This window comes from Tachypleus tridentatus, chromosome 4, assembly GCF_004210375.1.
Source record: "Tachypleus tridentatus isolate NWPU-2018 chromosome 4, ASM421037v1, whole genome shotgun sequence".
NCBI lineage: Eukaryota > Metazoa > Arthropoda > Merostomata > Xiphosura > Limulidae > Tachypleus > Tachypleus tridentatus.
The window spans coordinates 46,252,910-46,276,247 of NC_134828.1; the positions used below are offsets into that span (position 1 = coordinate 46,252,910).

Sequence of the window (23,338 nt, forward strand, 5' to 3'; positions counted from 1 at the left end):
AAATCCATAGACTTACCGCTGTTCCATCGGGAGACTATTTCATTAAAACAATAATTCCATGAACATAGTATTTAAGTTAAGTGTTAACTGACTTTATCTGTTATCAACCAAAACTGGTTTCTTATTATTTCGATTATAAGACTACAATGATAAAGTTAAGAAACACTGGCTACCTCAAACTAGATAGAAATTGATTTTGATATTGTTAAAAAAATAAGCGTTCCCTCCGTTTGTTTCTCTATAGTTATGTACAAAGTTTAATAACAAGCTAGCTGTGCTCTGTACATACGGGGTTTTCAGTGTATAAATTCACTGGGGAGCGAACTCTCCACCTCATCAAAACTTCTACTTTTCACAATGAAAACAAATTATTTCGTACAATAAATAAATTCATTAAACTAACATAAAAAATAACATGGATCAAACCTATCAAATTTTGGATTTAAAAAGTTGTAATTTGCACATCAGTTGACTGAAAGAGTAAGTGAAAAGTAGATAATTTAATATCAGAATTTTAAAATTCTAATTCAGTGTGATTACGAGCGGCAGGCACTGTAATAACTATGTTAATGTCTGGAAAATGTTGTTAATAAACCTAGCAAGAATTTCGGGGAAGTGCCAGTAAATGAACTGTTTACCATTGTTAGGGAAACGCTGGACGTAATTGTTTCTTTATAAGTGTTTCAAGGACTTAGAAGTTGTTATTTTAACATAAAATTACGTTATTTCCTATCTGTGGTAATATGATTGACTGGGTAGAAGTTGCGCAAACGTTTTGTTGTTGTTGTTTGTTTCTATTTTTATGTTCCAGTGATGCAGGGGTTCCCAAACTGGGGTTCGCGAGTCGGTTTCAAAGGAACTTCAACACATATAGAAATATTCTCTTAGAAAGCATTCTGACACCAAACAAAGCAATATTTAAAGCGTAAAGCGTAAACTCTACTTATTACTAAAACCATGACAGCAGGAGGTTGTTTATACATGAGAGTTTTTTATTTGTTAATTTGCAAATAAGTTACAATTAATAAGTAAACAGAAGCGTCATTTTACAAAAAAATATGAGGGGGGGGGACTACCACCTTAAACCAAGCTTCGCCTCTCATCGTGTTTTTTTTTTTTTTTTTCTCTCATTATTAACCAAGACTTTCTCTCCTCATAGCTATTCTCGGGCACGATCTGGGTAGATTATTCGGCGTCCAGGTCGTGAAAGTGGGTTTTCTCGGGGTACTCCCGTTTCCCCCCACACCTTAAATCTTAGGCATTGGATCTATAGATCCCTGCTAGGGCACTTTGATCCATCGATCCATGCCCGGCCCTGAATTGGCCCGTTTGTGTATTGTTCATGTTTTATCCAGCCTGCTTCTTGTCGTCTTTCCTAGTCTCTTTTTCGGAAGGGTTTTGCTTTGCCTTTGCTTTGTTGTTTGCCACGCCTACCAGACTAGCATTTACACGAATAAAATCACACCCATCAGTCTGTCTATCCTTTATATCCATTCACTTAGTTATTTTCTGAATTCTTACTAAATGCGGGGTTGAAGGAGGACTGTTTAGTCTTCTAGCACCCAAGGGGATTAATGTTTCGCAAGAAATATTAGTCTTATACCTGAACACCTGCCGTAATTGTGTGTGTGTGAGGTCAAAGAGAATCTGACTCTCCAGGGAATGAACATATCATACCCAAACACCGAGAGAGAGAGATTGAATACCGTGTATTTGAAGTGAAGTAAATCAGTAAGTAATTATTGAAAAAACAAAATTGTAAATTTTATTATTATTGTATCTATAATTCTCTTTAGTAGAAGAAAAGTAAAATATTCTGTTCTTGAGTGCTTTTTTTGTTCTTTTTATAAGCAATTAGCAGGCACTATAACTGTACAATGCTAAATTAAGCCTGAAAGGTAATGACGATTTGGATCATGACTAAGTTAATTTAGGGGTTTACACTTTATCATAGTTACTTTCTAGAATGAAGTTTTATAGTTGAAGAAGTACGACATTAATGGATCTAGTACTTAAACAAGGCATGCTAGCAAGTGTTATTAATTCGGCTGTAGTGGTAGATAAAAGCCCGTGTTTAACCTTTTTAGGGTTACGGACCAATTTGAGTTTGAGAATCTAACTCGAAGGCTGCGAATCCTGCCCCAGAAACATTTACATACATATATACATACACACAAAATAACGGAAGAACAAAATCAGTTTTTTTGCCCCCCAGTTTACTGACGCTCTCATAAAGCCCTTCCATGGGCCACCAGTTTACTGTTATGAACTTTCGATTTAAACTATGGTTAGATAGAGTGGAGGCTGTGATATCAGTAAAACTATGAAAGCATAATTTCAGGATAACATATAGACGTGGTATAAAATATGAAAGTGTTTTAACATCTAAGAATAATTGTCACTACTGCAGTGTTAGAAGTATTAGAAATAAAATTCATGGATTCGGAGCAGTTGTGGAAACAGGATTTTGAGATTATAGGTATCACTGGGACTTTGTCGGATTTCAACAATTTTTATGATAATTTTGTTTGAAATAGCAGGTTATGGATTATTTACTATAGATAGAGTATTGAGAAAAAGGGAGGAATAACTGTATGCAAGGAGTAAGTTTCATCTGGTTGAGTTGGAACATATTAAGAAAATAGCACTGGGTTTGAGTGAGTGTTAGTGGATTTAAAGGGAAAAGTCTTTTTTTTTTTTAACTACAATTTGTTGTAGACCACCAACTCAGAATATGGAATTTCATGAGAAACTGAAATCAGAATGATAGTTGAGAAAGATGTTATGGGATATTTTAATTTCAAGGATGTTAATTGGAAATATTTTGCAGTTTGACAGTGAGAGGGATTGGTTTTTAAAGATTGTTCATGATACTTTTATACACCAACTACTGATAGAAAGTAGAAGAGAAAAAATATATTAGATTTAATATTAACATGTGATGTGAATATGATAGAGTTGAGGTTGGTGAGCACTTAAGTACAAATGACCATTGCATTATTATGTTTGGGATTTTACAACATGTAGAATTTAAAAAAGTGTGGTTTAGTAAAGGTTTAAGAGGTTGTGTGAGGGATAAACATAATTCATTCATGAAAATTAAAGTTACTGAAATTAGTAAGGACTTGCAGGACTATAAGAAATCAAGATGGTTAATGAGAAAGTTAAGAGGGCAGATAATTCATTTGAATGATGGTTGGTTCAAACAGTTAAATGATAAGGAATTCTTCAGAAATATGATGGATAAGGAAAATGTCAAGAAGAGGATTGGGCCTCTTAAAAGATTATAGTGAAGGGCTGAACTCAGAAAATTATGAGATAGTGAAAACATTACATTATATGAGTTCTTAAGTTTTTATAAAGGTATATACAGGTATTATGCTTCAACCAGAGCACTAAATGTTTGGGGAAATATTGATGTGAAAGATATTTTAAGTTCTTAAATTGTAAGAGAAAGTTTGGGAAACCTAAAAATTGATAAATACCCTGGACCACACATCTTTTGTCCTAGAAGTTTAAAGAAACTTAAATATTTTTATTTGTGAACTAATAGCCAACATTTGTTTATAGGTCATTGGCTCATGGAAGAGTATTGGATGAGAAGTTGGCTAATAGTAGTCCAATATTCAAAGAAGATGATGAACATTGTCTAGACAGTTATAGGCTATTTAATCTCACATCAGTAATTGGAAAGGTTTCAAAAAAGTCTGATTAAAGATGTACTGCAGAATCACTTGAAGTAGTTTGATGTAGTGCCAAAGAGCCAGCTTGATTGCAATAAGGGAAAGTCTTTCATTATGATGAGAAACCTATTTGAAGAAAAATGTATTCTCAAGATGGTTGGTATGGGTATTAAACTTTAATTGGAATAAAGTACAGATAACTTAAGTGTGAAATTTTGTTGTGTACTTTATTTTAATTAAAGGGAAAGTCTTGTTTAAAAATCCTCTGATCTTTTTAGAGGATGTTACTGTAAGAGTTGATGAAAGAATTTTGAATTTGGTTTATCTTGATTTTCAGAAAGCATTTAATAAGGTACCTCATAAAAGACTTGTTACAAAAATTAAACCTGTGGGTATGAGGGAAACGTTATTAAATTGAAAATAAAATTGTCAGGAATATAGAAAACAGAGAATAGTAATAAACAGAGCCAGGTCTGACTGTGTGATAGTTACAAGTAATGTGCTTCTAGGCTATGTGTTGGGCCCTCTGCTGTTTATGATTGGTATTAATGATATGGACTCTGGAATGACTAATAAAAGTTAACAGATAATTTTAATATTTTTAGGTTGGCTACCTGTATCAAAGATGCTGCAGACGTACAAGGGGATTCAGATAACTTGATGCATTGAGTCAGTAACTTACAGATAATGTTTAACTATTCAAAATTAAGGTGATGCATGTAGATTTTCATAATTGAACTTTAAAAACTGTGGTTGAAGAAAAAATCTTGGTGTTGTGATCACAAAATCACTGAAGTTATTTAAACAGTGTATTGTAGTCAGCAGTAGGGCTGATAGCATTTTGGATAGCATCTATATAAATATTTGAATATGTGACAAAAGATATAATTGTTTCACTGTATAAATCATTCATAAAACCTTATTTAGAGTATTGTACACAGTTTTGTGCTCCATTCCTCAACAAAGATATTGAATTGTTGGAAAAGGTTCAGAGAAGAGCTGTCAGGATAATATGTTGGCTGGGGTACTGTCTCAGTTTTTTTAGATGTGACATTTGATTAAGGTATTTAACATTATTAGGGGTAGGAGTTTAATATAAAATATTGCTTTATTGATGTCAGTAAAGGATTATGGTAGTAAATGTGATGATCAGTGTTGTGAGATCTGGTAATTTGTCTAGTCATCTTTTTAAAATCAGTTTCAAACAATAAAAATGGATTGAATTGTTAAATTATTGTCTTCAAAGAGCTATGAGTATGAAGATTCAGCATCAGAAAGTGGACACGTTCAAGTACACTCTGATTGTTACAAGGAGGTTGAAGATCATTTCCATGACAAGAACATTTTCCATACAATTACACCACTTCCAGTACCTGTCAGAAAAACACATTTCAAACTGATATATCTTTCTTCATGTTTTTCATAATTTTATTCTTACATTAATATAAGACAGATAAAATGTTGCTCATCAGACCATGCCATCTGTTTCCAGTCATTCGTTGTGCAGAATTGTGTATTAAGCATGAATTTTTTTATATTTTTTTATTTACATAAATATTTACATAATTTATTTACATTTGTTGTAATGTCATTAAAGTGGTATGGTTGGCATAATAAAATCCTGGCTGTTGTTGAAGAATTTGGTAGTTGTGTACAATCCATTTTAATTTATCTGCTTCTTCATTTGTCTTTTTTTGTAGCCATTGGTGGAAATTTTTGTTTCTTTCTTTTCTACTATGCACAAACTCAGATGATGTTTTTTGTGAAAACCCAGTGAAATAAAAGGTTTCTGGGAATCATGCAGTGTTGAATGTCAAATTAGAAGGATTCTTGTTGCTATCTATTTTCCTTAATTCTAACATTTTGAAACAAGTAATTACCAGCAATTCACATATGTTTAACAGTTGTAGATAAATAGTGTTTTTCAAATGTATGTGTATATGTTTATGGAGATCTTTATGAAGTAGTGACTTGTGTATAACGTTATCACAATAACATAAAAGTAATATTTTCCAACACACTAGAACTATATATCTTTTCCCCATTTTTAATGTATTTGTTAAAGAAGAATATACAAGATACTCAGAAGCTGATTAATAGCTGTCTTGATACTTTTTACCCTGAAACAAATTCAAGTATGTATGTTGCTTTTGACATGTGACCATTTTTTGTCACAACTGATGTAATCAGACTTAACTATTCATTTACTATTTTGTTTTTTGTTTGCACATTTTTTTTCTTCTTACAAACTGAATCAACTTTATAATTATAGTGCTTATAACATTTACAGGTTTCTCTAAACATTAAAATAAAAAATGTTATGATTATATTACCATCCTGGTCTTAACAGTGTACTTTTATATTTAGAAATGTGTGTTCAAAATTATAGCCACTTGTATGTTGATTTAAAGCTTCTAAAATTGTAAAAAAGGATTTTATTATACCAGTTTTAATTGATTATTTCAGCATTTAGTTCTGTTATGAATTCAAATTTATCATAATTTGGCTGTTATGAGTTACATAGAGTGAATCTGTGTCAAGATTTTGAAGTATATTCATGAATCAAATTAGGTTTTCCAAACTCTGGCATTAGATACATGACATTTGGAATGTGTACCACACAATTTAAAACTAGGCTTTTGGATAGTGTGGCAAGTTTAAGATCAGTTTCAAATTAGTTTTGGTACATGACTAAAGATACAGGTGTGTAGGAACAAATGTTAGAAATATGTTCAAGTCTGTCGTTTAACTAAGTTTCAGGATTAATTAAATCTAAATTGTGAAAGATTATGATTAAAATATTCATACTTAACACTTCATATTAAGACAGTTTGTGTTTTCAAGAGCTGTTGGAAACATGTAGATGTATTGTAATCAGTTGAACCTCCAATTTTGCATATGTTTTAAAAATCTTTGTCTTGTAAGATGGTGCCCGTGAGAGTACACCATAATATTTTGGTCAGTATTTGTATTCAACATAGATGCAACTCTGAAGAAACAATTACTTGCAAGTTCCCCAGTGTTTTAGGTTTTATGCAACCAAGTACATTATTTGAGACCAGCTATTGAGTTTATAGGAATCCATAGACCCACCATACTTCCAGTGCTTTATGGTCACTTATCACTGATGTATTTCAATAGCCTTTTACATGTCCTTTGATATTTTTCTCTTCTCCTTTCTCATATTAGGTCATATGAGAGTTCTAGCTCAAAAGCTATGATATAGGACATTCTTATATCTATGATTAAAATTTCCATTACAAAATGAAATTCAGATAAATTCTTATCTCTATCACAGTCTCCTCCTGTGTGAAAGATTTGTACCTTTTATACAGGAAATGTTTGTCATACTCTGCTTTCTTGGAACTCAATTTTCTCATACATGCCTTCTCACTTGAACTGAGTGATTGCCATCATATGATTATTGATTAATCGAGAACTACATTTATCAAATACATTAAAAACCAGTTGTCTATGTTCTAGTAAGTAGTTGCACAGAAAAAAAAGTTTTGGTTGTGGGATCTTGTCAGTTGTTCAAAATGAATGAATAGGTTCATCTGGATAGGTGAAATAACTGGAAATGGTAATTTTGATTAGTTTCCTGATAACTGATATGATTGAAATTTCTATTAATTGAGTGTTGGATTAATTAAAAAACAGTAATAATTGGAAATAGTAATTTTGAGTTTCATTTGCTAATCAGTATAGGAGTATGAGAAAAAGATCAACAAACACAAGTAGGTCAGTAACTTTGTAGTTCATCAGGAGACTAGTTAAAATGTTTTTTGTAGAAGTGTTTATTTAAAGACTATTTTCATGCTATGTTAACTTTATAAATTCTGTTGTAATTTGTTTTGTTAAATGTTATTTCTTTATACATTTTTGAGAAAAAACAAATACCTTCTCAAATGTTATCATTATTCTTACAACATGAAAATGGTGATTTAAGATTGTTATTAGAAATAGTAGCTAATTGACAGTTTAGTTGTATATTAATCTTGATTTTATTGTGATTTCCATTAGGATAAAGTTTATGACAGCTGCCAAAATTACTTTAGTTCTGAATGGCATATTTTAAATTAATTGTTTCTGTTAAAATGTTTGAAGTTATTTTTATCAGAGTTATATAACCTATTTTCATACCTCTAGTGTCATAATAAATTATAAATTTAAATTTACCACATAATATGAAGAAAGTAGTACATGTATGTGTAATATTTCAACTTTTACAGCTTGGATGTTATGAACCTGTTAAGACTGCTTTGTCAGAATACATTTTGAAACAATTATATGGATGAAGCAGAAAATCTTGGTTAACAAATATGTTCATTTCTATATCTCTGTGGATTGTTATATGTTTTAATTTACAGCTACTGAATATCTGGAAAAGTAAACTGTAGCATCTTCAACTCTTTTAACATGTTAATAATTGTAGAGAAAAATTCCCCCCACATTTTTATCATGGAAAGACTGAGTAGTAAAGATCAGAAATGTATGGAAACTGATGCTGGAGATATTACAAACCTGAATGCGACAGTTCTGTCTAGTGATAGTCAAAGTATTCTGGCTTTAGGTAGGTTGTTTAATTGAAAAGCACTCTTGAGATATGCTCTAGAATTTATTCTTTGATTGTATATATTGAAGTAACTTCGTAGTTTTATTACAGTTAGTTTTCCTGGAGATATCTCTTTTTTCACTGATATTTCCTGAATTTTCAGTATTAATCCTATCCATCCCTGAATATCTTATTTTTTTAAAAATTTCTCTGATAATTAATCCAAAATTGCATACAAAATAAAATTATAAATGTTATGATATGGTTTTCAGTTTATTTGTCTTGATAAAATAACTCATAAAATTCCAAATTACTAATTGTAAGTTTTGATTTGGCCTCCATCAAATTTGTAATGTTTAATTATATTTTCTGTATTCACTGATACAATTTGTCAGTAAAAAACAAAGCTACAAACCTGTAAACTATGATCTATTTACATTTTTATAATATCTACCTCTTACCTTGTATTATGAAACCTGTAAACTTTGTTGCTTCTTTTTAGTTATTAACACAAATGGTTCAAAAACTGTATTTTTCATGTTCATTGTAAAAAGTGCAAAATTTTCTTTTTTTGTCATTGATTTGTAATAAAGCTTCCTTCCTCCTTTATGTGAAAAGTTTTAAAAATTCACTGCTACATTTTGGGCATATTAAGGCTTTCCTTGAAATTATGGAAGTTTTTAGTAGTTTTATATAAGATGGGAAAAGTATGTCGACTTCTCTGCATTATTATTTTTTTGTTAAAGTAATTGTTTTTGTAGTTTATGTTTTGTGTACAAGAACTCATTCTGTTGTAACTTTGTACAAAGTGGATCAGGTGAAGGTCCAGATCATGATGGAGTGTATTCCTTTTAAACACCATTTCATAAATTTATAAAAGAAGGGAGAGAGAAGTTTTATTTATAAAATAAACTACCATTTTTTTACATTTGTATAGTAGCTACCTCTGACCTTGTATTTAAAAAGATTTATAACTCATAAAAGTCACAGTATTTAAAACAAATGCTTTATACACTAGCATTTAATTGTCTAAACTTTGATCAGTTTATGATTTACAGTATGATAGCAATCGCATTTAAATATGTTATTTCACTGAATGGTTCTTTTTTAACATAAATATGAAAGGTAAATATTTAGGTAAAAAGTATCTGATATTAGTAAACTAAAAAGAAATAATTTTGTTATTTCAAGTTATATTGACTCTAATGCATATGGAGGCAATATATTTTGGCTTAATTTTCATGTACGTGTTAAAATGACGTGATTGCTAATTTTCTATGTGTTTGAGGGTCAGTGTTTTTATTGGGAATCCAAACTAAAGCATTTCTAATCTCCAATAGTGAAAAGGTGGAGATGAAAAGTTTCTGGTCATTTAATGTTATGAAACTATAATATGTTCTTTTTTGCACTTTGGGTCTATTAGATGTATACCTTTGGAAAAACAAAAATAAGATTTTATAATTTTTTCATACATTATTAAACAATATTACTTTAGCATGTGTTTTTGTTTCTCAAATTTCAATAGCTAAGTCAAAATGGTTTGTTTGCTATTGAGCCTAAGTCTACAGAATGGACAAATTGTGCTCTGACAACTGTGGGCATCAAGACAGTGATTTAATGATATTTACTAGAGTAATGGCCATTTATCTTTTGACTATCATATATTTTATTAAAATTAACATTGAGTGACAGGCAATAACATAAGCTACAACTTTATTTTTTAATATTTAAAAGTAAATTTGATATATTGGGATTAGTCTTAAGGTGCAGAAAAGTCTTAATAAATAAACAAATCAAAGAATGACTTTAATATTGTTTTAACATTTTATGTGCTTGTGGTCTGAAAACAACAATCAATTTTGTTACATCCTGTACTTGGGAAATGGGAAGGTAAAATCTTTGTAAAATAATAAGTTACTATATTTTAAAAACTGATGTTCTTTCCATAAAAGTAATAAAATATAATTTCAATATATGATATTCTTATAGGTTTTTGGGTTATAGAAATATATATAACAGAGCAACATAATCTGATTTATTGTGATTTCAAAGAACAAGCTTAAATGAATCGTGTTAATAAGTGAATAGTGTTCTGTTAAGCACTTCTTATCAATCACATTAAAGTGCTATTACAGCTAAAACATTCATTTATGACACAATATTTTCCAGTTTATGATGATTTTTATCCAAATTGCAGTTCATTAACATTGACAAGGTTTTGACATCTTAACAAATCATGTCTAATATTCATTGAAATTATACACAAAACTTTTCTATCAAACTAAGAAACGTTATCTAAAACATAGATTACAGGGAAGATAACTGAAGATGAAACAGTGGAAATTCATTGTTTGATTTTCACAAGGTTTCTACTTGAGCTGCTGAGAGTAAAATAAACACAGGAAATATGTGTCAAAAGATTAGAAGTGGAATATCTTGGGAGATTTACTGTGGAGTTTCATGATCCATGATGAAAAAAGTCCTGAGTGTTCTCTTAAGTTTCCAAGTCAGTTGCTTATAACATGATAACTACAGCAAATAAGTATGAAAAGTATAAACTCTGTCCATAAGTTTTTTGGAATTATAACTAACAGAACTACACAATTTTATTTTCCAGTCATTTCTTTTACTATATTTTAATAAATACAACTTGAATGAAAGGGTTAATGAATCATTCTTCTAAAGGTGGACAAAATTTCATGAAGTTAGAAATTTCTAAGGTCTCAGTTGTTCGAAATTGTGAGGGTTGCAAGGGAATGGCATTCTGCTTAAACAGAAATGTAGTAGAAAGCTGTTCCCACACTATTACATCACTGCTGTTAACTTATGAAGAGAATGGTTTTTAATTTAAAGGTGGGGGACATTATTTAAATTTGGGGGTAATATTTAAATTAAAGTAACATTTTTTTTATTCAGTAAACTTGAATATTACTTAATCTAATAAATTATGGCATAAGCTAAACAAAGGTATCATAGTTAATAATTTGAAACATTGATAAATCACATAAACTAGGACTTAATTTAGAAAAATAATACATTAGTGGATTGCAATCTTTCTGGCTACACTGTATAGGCCTATTTGACTAGCCTGTTGCTTTAGGCCTTGCATTTTACTTGCAGCAGTGGTTCTTGAAATCAATTACAAAACCAAAGTTTATTTATTACTTGTATAAGAAAGTTTTATAGACACAAGTGAAATAACACAAAATCACACTGAGGATGAAAATGTATAGCACATCAAGGCAGTAAACTAAACCTGATTATTTTGTTGCTTTAAATTAACACTACAGTCTCTATTAGTCAGTTGGTCAGCTGAAAGCTTACAAACATATAGTATCAAAGTTTGGAATTCGATTCTTCACAGTGGATGCAGTAAAATCAGTGAATACATTTTATATTAATTTTACAGGGAGACGAAAATCAAAGGAATGAAATGCCTAGTAAACCTGGCTAGAAAGACACAGTACATATCCCTGTCTTGTGTTAAATTATGACTTTAGTGAATAACTTTTTTGTAAACTGGCTGACCTTGTTCTAAAGATGCTCCTACTAAAATCAGGAGACATTATACAGTTTTTCCAATGAGATTAAAAACCTTGAATAACATGGTGGCCAATATTCCCCCTAGAAACTTTGTGTCAGCCCTTCTAAAAGTTGGAATAGGGTAACTGTCAAGACTGAAAATACATATCAGTTTACTTTTCAGTAATATTTTAAACTGTTAAAGTGAAACACAAGCTTACCTGTTTAATGTAATGGATAAGAAAACAAAACACAGAACCATAACAATAGTATACAACTTAAGGTAAATATTATTCCTTCCTTATCACAAAAGTGTTATATCAAAGCACAAAGCTTAAACTTAAAATGAAATTATATTTGTAATTAATATTTCTTTTGTATAAATATGGGAAAATATCTATTTTTGTTGTTGTTCTTTCTGTTAACTTCCTATAGCACATTTGAAATTAAGTTGAACAAGGCCTAAAAAAATATTCTGTCATTACTTCTGTACACAAAGATATTTCAGGATATATTTGTTTAGAAAAAAAACTTCTGTTACCTTGAATAAGACTAGTTGAGTTTCATGTTCATGAAAAGTATATTAAATAAATGATTGGTCTGTGTATGACAGATACTGCAATAGTGCCATCCAGAGGATCACAGAACAATTTGTTCTGGAAACAATTTCTGAGATACCCATACAATAACTGGAGAAGAAGAACCAATTTGTCACAGATTTAGTGACAGCTAAGTTTATCACAGCTGTGAAATCAGAAGTCAAGTATTTGTATTTCTTCATTTGTATATTTGCAGCAGCAACATTTGTTTTCAACACAGGAAATAAGGCCAAGACATCTTTTACGAGCTAAAAGAACTTCAACATGCAGAACTGATGCAGTAACTTGCTTTGTGGAACCTACAAACAAATGATGAAAACCACTCGCATATTGTTGGTAAGTATAAGTTTAGAAAATAATATCAGCAGAACATGATAGAAGGATTTTGTTATTTTAAATCCACTCTTGTTATTTGTGTAATGCACCACAAGCCAGCATTCATCAAAATTAAGGTTGCGTGTCCTGCAGCTGTAATCAGAACATTAAAATCGTAGATGAATTGTGTTTCTTTTTGAAATAAAACAGCAGTGAAGTTTATATATTACCACTGCTCAGAAATCACTATGATCACACTGTCGTGTACAAAAGCAATAAAAGTTTCAAAGCTCAAACATTTTCCATGTTTGAAGTGTAGCTTCTTGCTTAACGTAAAATAGAAGCTATTTCTTTTTATTTCAAGTAGACATGATTTTTATTCAAAAAACATGAGGGCTATCAGCAAGAGTTCTTCCCAGTTCAGTGCTAAAAGACGAGAGAAGGGAACTAGTCATCACCCCCACTCCCACTAACTCTTGAGTTATTCTTTTTCTTAACAATATCACATAGAATAAATGATTTTAAAATCATACACACTGTAAATAATATAAAAGGAAATTAAATAAAATATTTAATAATACATCAAGGAAATTACAAATATAATTTATATTTATTCTTATGATAAATTCCCGAACCCTAATTGTATTAAATGTTTTAAATCGGATGACTTTATTTCAATATTCTTATTCCAATAAGACAACACTGCAGGACGAAACTTTTTACTGTCTTTTTAATTATGATATTTTTCCTGTCTTTAATATATTGTATTTTGCATTTCAACTTCTTCTGTTTATTGAACTCATTCAGTTAAAATGCCAAAAAATGAACAGTACCCAAATAAGGATCAAACATGAGGATTTGGAAGGAATGTGTAGTGTGTTTTTACAAATTTTGATGGTTAATAATTATCACAACAAATGGTTCTCAAAAGAACTAATTATCAAAATTTTTAATCACAGAACAGTAAAATTGGTTTTAATGTGTTTGTCAAGTTGTAATAAATTTATAAAAATATAATATGTTAGAATAATTTAAGTTCAATATGAAACTACTTTCTTAATGGGTGACATACAGAAACTGAAAACACAAACCTGTGTTTTTTTTATTAACAGTGTTATTTCATGACATGAGTAAAAGTGTAATGCAAACCACATCACATTAAAATATCTGCAAGGCCTAAAGTTTAAAAACAAAACTGTAACAAGGATTCCTCTGGAGCCCAGGTTATTAATAAACCAGTGTGAACCTTTACTTCCAGCAGTGAGAAAAATATATTTTGCCTTTGCTGATTGACAATGCTACAAACATTTTGAAGTAAATAACATCACATTTTGTTATTGAACTAATGTTAACAGGTTTAATGTTGTTACTTTTAGATGAACTGTTTTATTTCAAAACTAAGCTTTCTTTGTATTAAATAATACATTTGGACAGTCTCTACTTTTTTTTAGCATTTTCAAATTAATGCACAAGCTTTCAGGTAAATCACTTAAATCTTCTATAAGTGCAAGACATTTGATAAACAACAGGATATAAGGTAACAATTCAAATCACAAGTTGCATTGCAACAACAAAAAACAAAACGTGTCTAATACATTAAAAGAAATGTTACAAAGTGAAGAAACATAGCAAGCAATACTATAATTGTGGTTTGTTATGCTAGAAAATAAAAGGAACAACAGCAACAAGGTAGGATAATACTCAAATTCAATCAATAGAAAAATAACCATAACCGAACTAAAGATTAATATCAAAAACTTGAAGAACACTTCCCCCGGACATGACCAAATACCAAATATTATTCTCAAAAAAAGTTCCACTCTCTTACTACAACACCTCACAAACATCATGAACATTTCATTAGCGACAGGGTATTACCCTGACACGTGGAAAAAAGCCATCATAACAACGATCCCCAAGAAACAAACTAACAGAACAAATCCAGATAATTTCCGCCCCATCAGTCTGTTAAGCTGCCTTGGCAAACTGATGGAGAGAATTATCTCCAACCGTCTCCTCCATTTTTGCGAATCAAACAACATCCTTCCAGAATCTCAAAATGCCTCCAGAAAAAATAGACAAACAACAGATCACCTCACACGACTCACCGAATCAATATACAAAGCTTACAACAACAATCAAGTAACCATCGGGGTATTCCTAGATGTCAAAAAAGCATTCGACAGCGTTTGGCACAATGCCATCATATACAAACTAAACCACCTACAAATAAATCCTACGATAGTCAAATGGATTTCAAATTTTTTAACCAATAGAACAGCACAAGTAAAAGTCAATAAAACCATATCCAAATTATTTAATATAACGGCAGGAGTGCCCCAAGGATCAGTCCTCTCTCCACTTCTTTACATAATTTTCGTCAGTGACATACCTTTTCCAAATCTAACATACACACACAATTCACAATACGCAGATGACATCGCAATCTGGAGCACCTCCAGAAACCCAATAATGGCCATGTCTCGCGTACAAGAATCACTAAACAACGTCTCAACATGGAGCAACAAGTGGAGGGTCGTGTTAAATCCGACAAAAACACAAGCAATCACCTTCTATAGAAAACTAAAGAAGCAAAGAAAAATCTAGAAAAATAAATCTATCACTTGGAAACACAACCATTAACATGAGCAAAAAACATCACATTCCTTGGCGTCACTTTCGACACAAAACTAACATGGAAAAAAACACATAAACAATATACACTCATCAATAAGAAAAGGATTTCATATCTAAAGACTATAACTGGTAAACAATCAAAATGCGCACCGAACACCATTATACAAATATATAGGCTTACATCCGTCCACTAATAGAGTACGGATGTCAAGTAACATACAACATGTCAAACAACACACTCCAAAAAATCCAAGTGCAACAAAACAAAATATTAAAATCCGCATTCAGTTTACCATCTTTTACACCAACAAATTATCTACACCAAATTAGTAATTTACCAACTATAAGAGATAGAATAACAGAACTTTCTATGAAATATTATCGAAAAGCAGAAAACAGAAACAAACTAACGGCATCACTACACAAATTATCAAGTGCACCAACAAAATACATATCACCATACAACATATTTCAAGAATCACAATCCACTCAACAAAGAGTCTAAATACATAAAAACTATGTTATTAACATGAATTCCTTTTTTTTCAGGTACAGGACACACGACAGGCAAAACTTTCGGCGCCTGTCGTGTGAAAGTGGGTTTTCTCGGGGTACTCCCGTTTCCCCACATCAAAATCTTCAGGCATTGGATTTCTAGATCCCAGCCCAGGCAACCTTTTTGCCAGACCCAGAATCGGGCCGTTTGATTTGATCTGAACTTGAATGAATTACATTCATGTTCACATCTACCCAACTTTTCCTTTTCGAGACAGGTCTTTCCTTCTTTCCACTGCTACCTTTGCCTCCACCCAAAAGACCATTTAGTGAGACATTCCCCACCCAAAAAGTCAAGAATAATAACGATAATTAATTTATTAAAATAATAATAAAAAAAACCCACCACTTAATCCTAATAACAATCCACGAAAGGGGACGAAGAGGAACTACAAAGTTCCTGAACACCCCAGTTGGAGAGAGAACTCTTCGGATTTCTCTCTCTCTAAACTGAACCCCTGCCACGTTAGTTTAGTTTAGGTAGGATAGATAAGAAAATAAAAATAAAATTAGGTTATTAAAATAACATTTTTACAGTTAATGCATGAATTGATACAAGTGGTTATAAAGGTAGGTTTAATTGTTACTACTGTGATGCTATAAGTGTAAAAAATAAAAATGATGACAAAAGTAACAGGAATGAACAATTTTGATGTAATTAGAATAACTTGCACATAGATGTGGTGATGACAAATTTCTTTAAAATGCAGGTTTGAAGGTTGTTGATAAAGTGCAAAAGAGGAGTGGCATTATTTGCCCTTTTAGTTGTGGGGGCATTGTAATATGACGGTCATTCTCACTAGTTGTTCGTAAAAGAACCCTCCCACTCACCATGTTCCTCACCACCACAGGTAAAGTGCAGTTAAATTTTCATTTATTGTTTTTTTATTATGTGTTTATACTTTTTGTGGTTGACTTTATGCATGTAAGTATTATTATACAGGTATAAATAAGCAATATTTCTACTTAAAATGCTTCATAATGCTTAATTTTTGGAGCTATTATATCCTGGGAAGAGGAATCAATGTTTATCTCTTTTAACTTTGTAAATTATATTCTGGGAACAGTATTCAGTTTTCGTCTGTACTACCTCTGTATCTTATATGCTGGGTAGAATAATCAGCGTTCATATGTGTTACCTCTTCATGTTATATCCTGATAGAATAATCAGTGTTCATCTGTTCTGCCACTTTTTGTTTGATCATGAGTACAATGTTTGTCTGTTCTACCTCTGTATGTTATATCTTGGGTAGAATAATCAATGTTCATTTGTGCTCCCTCTGTATGTTATATACTGGGTACAGAAATATGCATTCATCCATTCTACCTCTGTATGTTATATATTGGGTAAAATATTTAATGTACAGTCGTCAGTGCTTATCTGTAAAACCTTTGTATTGTTATATCCCGGGTACAATAATCAAAGTTCATTGGTTCTGCCTTTGAATGTTACATCCATGGTAATCAATGTTCATCTGTACTACCTCTGTATGTTATATTTTGGTTACAATACTCACTGTTCACCTGTTCTACCTTACTATGTTATTTCCTGGGTAAAATAATCAATGATCATCTGTACTCTTTCAGTATGTTATATCCTGGGTACAATAATCAACGTTCATCAATTCTACCTCTGTATATTATATCCTGGGTAGAGAAATTAATATTTATCTGTTTTAACTATGTATTTTTATAGTGGGTGCTGTAATCAGTGTTCATCTGTTCATCCTATGTATCTTATATCCTGGGTATAATTATCCATTTTCATCTGTACTCACTGTATATGTTATATCCTCAGTAGAGTTATCAATGCTCATCTGTTTTACCTCTGTATGTTATGTCCTTGGTGCAGTTATAAATGTTCATCTGTTTTACCTGTGCATTTTATATCTGGGTATTGTAATCAATGTTCATCTGTTTTACCTCTTGGTACAATAATGAATGTTTATCTGTTTTAGATCTGTATTTTATATCTCGACTACAATGATCATTGTTTATCTCTTTACCCCAGCATTTAAATCCTGGGTACAGCAATCAATTTTCAAATGTTCTACCTCTCCTTTTTATATCGTGTGTAGAGGAATAAATGTTTATCTGTTTTAACTCTGTATGTTATATCATGAGTACAGTAATCAATGTTCATTTATATCCTGGGTACATGTGCTCTATCTCTGTAAGTTATATCCTGGGCACAGTAATCAATGTTCATCTGTTCTACCTCTCTATGTTATGTCATGGGCACAATAATCAATGTTCGTCTGTTCTACATCTGTATGTTGTATCCTAGGTAGAGGAATCAATGTTTATCTGTTTTATCTTTGTATGTTATATCTTGGGTACAATAAACAATGTTCATCTATTTTACCTCTTGATGTTATATCCTTGGCACAATATTCAATGTTTATCTGGATAGAGTGATCAAAATTCATCAGTACTACCTCTGTATGATACATTCTGGGTACAATAACCATTGTTCATCTGTTTTACTTCTCTATGGTATATCCTGGGTACAATAATAAATGATCATCTGTACTTCCTCTGTATATTATATTCGAGGTATAGTTATCATTGTTCATCTCCTCTACTTCTGTATATTGTGTCTTGGGTAGAGGAATCAATATTCATCTGTTTTACCTCTGAATGTTATATTCTTGGAACAGTATTCAATGATTATCTGTTTTATCTCTGTATTTTGTATCCTGTGTGCAATAATCAATGTTTATCTGCATTACCCTAGTATGTTATATCCAATGTACCACAATCATTTTTCATCTCTTTCACGTCTATATATTATATCCTGGGTACAGTAATCAAAGTCCATCTGTTCTTCCTTTATTTTTTATATCCTGAGTACAATAATAAATGTTCATCTGTACTACCTCTGCAGTTTATATCCTCAATGCAATTATCAATGTTTATCTGTTTTGCCTCTCTGTATTCTATCCTGAATAATATAATCAATTTTCATCAGTTCAACCTGTGCATGTTATATCCTGGGCAGAGGAATCAATGTATATCTCTTAACTCTATAGGTTTATCGTGGGTGCAGTAATCAATGTTCATCTGTACTACCTCACTGTGGTGTATACTGGGTAAAATAATCAATTTTCATCTGTACACCCTCTGTATCTTATATCCTAGGTACAGTTATCAATGTTCATATGTTTCACCTCTGTATGATATATCCTGGGTATAGAAACCAATGTTCAACTGCTCTTCCTGTGTATGTTATATCCTGGATACAGCAATCAATGTTCACCTCTTCCACCTCTATATTATATCCTGGGTACAATAATCAATGTTTATCTGCATTACATCTGTTTTTTTTATATCCTTGGTACAATAGTCAGTGTTCATCTGTTCTACCTCTGTCTGTTATATTCTGGGTACAATAATCAATGTTTATCTGCACTACATCTGTTTTTTTATATCCTTGGTACAATAGTCAGTGTTCATCTGTTCTACCTCTGTCTGTTATATTCTGGGTACAATACTCAGTGTTCATGTGTATTGAGTCAGTATGTTACATCCTGGGTACAGAAATCAATGTTCATCTGTTGTACCTCTGTTTGTTGTATCCTGGGTACACTGATCAATATTTATCTGTTTTACCTTTGAATGTTATATCTTGGGTACAATATTCAATGTTTATCTGCTTTTCCTTCTATGTTATATCCTGGGTAAAGTAATTAATGATCATCTTTCCTTCTTCTGTATGTTATATTTTGGGTACAATAATTATTTTTCATTTTTTCTACCTCCCTATGTTGTATCCTTGATAGAATAATCAATGTTTATCTGTACTACCTCTTTATGTTATATCATGGGTACAGTAATCAATGAATATCTTTTTTAGCTCTGTATGTTATATCCTGGGTACAATAATAAACGTTTATTCTCTATCGTAGCAATTAATTACAGTTTTATAGTCTGTGATTAATCTCCATAAAAGGTAATGTTCTCTCTGTTGATTGGTTCTTGATGATATGATTTTAAACGTACAGTTACTTGTGTACTCTACACTTATGTGGTTGTGTTTTATCTTTATTATTTTTCCTGTTTTGTGTTCTTAGTGTTTTAAACATGACCCCAGTAAATTTTATATCAGAAAATTTCTGGATATTAAAAAAAAAAATTGAATGTAGAAGAATATACTTGTAATTTCTTTATATAAACATTACTTGAAAGACAATAGGTGTAATAGGCATTTATATCCCAAAAATATTTTGTTTGTTGTTGAGTACAAAGTTACATTATAAGCTCTTAACTGGTAGAGGGAGCATTGGCAAATTTAGGTAAGGGGTAGATGGGACCCAGCTCCACTGCCTATGGTCTTAATGGGAACCCATTGATGATTTTATTCTATGTAAAACTAAATAAGATGTAGGGACCACAGAAATTTTAACCTGCCACAGAGAGGGAGCAGTTTGTTTGTTTGGATTGAATTTCACACAAACTATATATGAGATAGCTGCGGTAGCAGTCGCTAATTTAGCAGTGAAAAAGTAGAAGGAAAGCAGCTAGTTATCACCATCCAACAACAGGTCTTGAGCTAATATTTTATCAAGGAATAGTGTGATGTACCGTGACTTATAATGCCCCTGCAGCTGAATGGGTGAGTACATTTGATGTAATTGTGATTCAAATTTGCGACTCTCAGATGTAGAGTCAAGTGCCCTAATCATCTGGACATGTTTTGATTGGAATTTGGTATAAAATTTCAAAGAGCCTGCAATTTGCCCTCCATGGGTATTGAAACCCAGGTTCTAGTGTTGTAAAATTGCAGATATCCCATTGTACCACATGGGGGCCAGAGGTTTGTTTGTTTTTTGGAATTTTGCACAAAGCTACTCGAGGGCTATCTGTGCTAGCCGGCCCTAATTTAGCAGTGTAAGACGAGAGGGAAGGCAGCTAGTCATCACCACCCACCGCCAACTCTTGGGCTACTCTTTTACCAACGAAAAGTGGGATTGATCGTCACATTATAACGCCCCCACGGCTGGGAGGGCGAGCATGTTTGGCACGACTCGGGCGCGAACCCGCGACCCTCAGATTACGAAGCGCACGCCTTAACGCGCTAGGCCATGCCAGAGGAACAGACAACGTAAATGCGATAGTAGCAACTTTCAACTAACAATTATAAATGTTGCTTTAAAAGTGGACTAAAATATTCAAATTATTTTGTTATTATCCTTCTAACAGTTTAAAATTTAGTTTTCAACCACCTCAGTGAATACCTTACAACCCTGAATAATGATATTATTATGATAGTGTTTTGAAAAGAGACAAAAGGAAAGATATATATGATTATTAATTAACTTAAAGTATTTCATAAAATGAATTATTTATATTGTTATTTCATCATTCTTAAGCTATCGTCGGAGGTAAATGTGTGCTTTTATTTCCTAAAAAAATAAGTAAACTTAACTTATAGACATTAATAGAAGATTGGCTATTTTTGTTCTCTTTCTTTTAGATCAAAGACATACTGAGCTCTCTGTAGTGTCCACTGTTGGGAATTGAACACCAGATATTTGTAAACCTTCCGCTGTTCCACCAGGGAACACATGGGACTAACTAGTATATTTATGTGGTACATGATTTCTTGCTTTTATTGAGTATATATTGCACCATATTTGAAGGTTATGTTAACTGGCGTATTAGCCACAAATATCAAATGTTTTATAAACGTCACTGTACTGAAAGCTATTTCTACGTGTTATAAATTTTAATAAAGTAATCGTTTGTCTCAGAATCTTTAAGGAGACTCGATAAACAAAATGATTGATTTCAATATATAATTAACCTATTAATGTAAACAGTATACCAAATGGAATTGGTGCTTAGAGACTGGGCTGTTTTTGAACAATATGTTTTAAAATGTGAACAACTATCCTAAATGTTAACAAGCGTGGACAATACTTGTACCTTAAGGCTGCAAATACCACATTAAAATACAACACTATTCAAAATATCGAAACAACATTGCACAGTACTAATAGAGCTAGCTGTAAGATAAATTCACTGTTGCAATGTTCGTGTACTCACGGTATCCATCTTACACGCTTTTTGGTTGGTCATCGATAAGCTTACAGACTGAAAAGGCTTAAACCTAGGGTTTTACTTTCTGCGATGAAGAAAACGCAAATAGCAGCAACAAATCGTTTTGTGCTTAAAAAACAATATCCATCTTGTGCTATTTCGTCCTTCAAATGTTCATTTTGCCATCTGTAAGGCAATGTGCAAAGACTGCATGAAGTTTTAGGTTCTAGTAATTTAGAATTTTTTTCTTTTGTGAAATTCTTACTTAACAACCAGAAGTATCCATCTCCTGGACGGAAGTTATGTTAATTTGTGATTACAGAAAAGTTGTCGTAGGACATAAAATTTGTTTCTCTGATACGTAATAATTGTAAAAAAATCCCTGTAGAAACCGCAAAATTGAAAGTTTATTTTTTTCACGTAAACCCCATGAACGATTCATCGTCAGAAGGTAAGGTCGTAGTAGAAAACACAAAAACGGCCATAAAAGCCGCAAAGCGCAAAATTCAAACCTAAAAACTGTATGTACTTCTACATGGAGCTAATGAACCATCATATCAATTGTGTTAAAGATCCATCCACACCTTGCGAAGTTGTTTCGTGGACAGAAAATAAACAATACTATTATATATATGCAAAAACCTAAACCCTCAACCTTAAAATCATCTTCTTATGGAAACGTAATGTCATAATATTTCTAATCGACGGGGAAATTTTACACTGATCTCAGGAAAAAATAATTCACATATTTAAATTTTGTGCTTTAAAAGAGCAACTGTAAGAATTAGTTTTTTACTTCTTTTCAAAACTATACAATGTATCCGTACATTGCTCATCCCAGATAATCGAACCCTGGATTTTATCTCTAAATATATAGACAGACTACAATGGAACTAACTGCGTTATTTTTGAAGGCTGTCTCAACTAAATTGATGTTTGAAGGCACAGAAGATATAAACATCTAACTTTATGTTGATAAAATATCAAATTACAACTTGTTGTTTGACTTTTTATATTTTAAAGAAGATTTAAAGTTCATGTTTATTTCATTATCGAAAGATTTAAGTCGTGAAAAGTGTTACACACTATTATAAGAAATGGTGGCGACACGATAGGTATTCTAGTGAATTTGGATCCTCTGATTGCTTGTTTAAATTCTCGCAAAACAATTCTAGGGGCAGAGCGTGGCCAGGTAGTTAAGGCATTCGACTCGTAATCCGCGGGTTCGAATCCCCATTATACCAAACATGCTAGGGTTAGCTGCGCTAGCCGTCCATATTTCATCTGCAGATAGAAAGAGAGGGAAGATAAGTAGTCTAAAGTATCCACCTGTAACTTTTACCAAGGAATAGTGAGTTTTACTATCACAATATTTTTCCGTCACAGATGTTCGACGATGTGCTTTGATCCTATAACACATAGATTGTGAG

The 23,338-nt window shown here is 31.8% G+C and overlaps 1 long non-coding RNA gene across 2 annotated transcripts; it reads left to right on the top strand.

Annotated features, from left to right (window-relative positions):
* Positions 1–1,107: 1,107 nt before the first annotated feature.
* Positions 1,108–21,615, top strand: LOC143249046 (uncharacterized). 2 transcript variants are annotated; one of them, XR_013027406.1, is made up of 4 exons: positions 1,108–1,731; positions 3,571–3,839; positions 12,556–12,695; positions 21,343–21,615. It is a non-coding gene; the product is annotated as an uncharacterized LOC143249046 (long non-coding RNA). The 2 variants fall into 2 exon arrangements; XR_013027404.1 differs by lacking the exon at positions 3,571–3,839 and having other exon boundaries at positions 1,114–1,731.
* Positions 21,616–23,338: the final 1,723 nt, after the last annotated feature.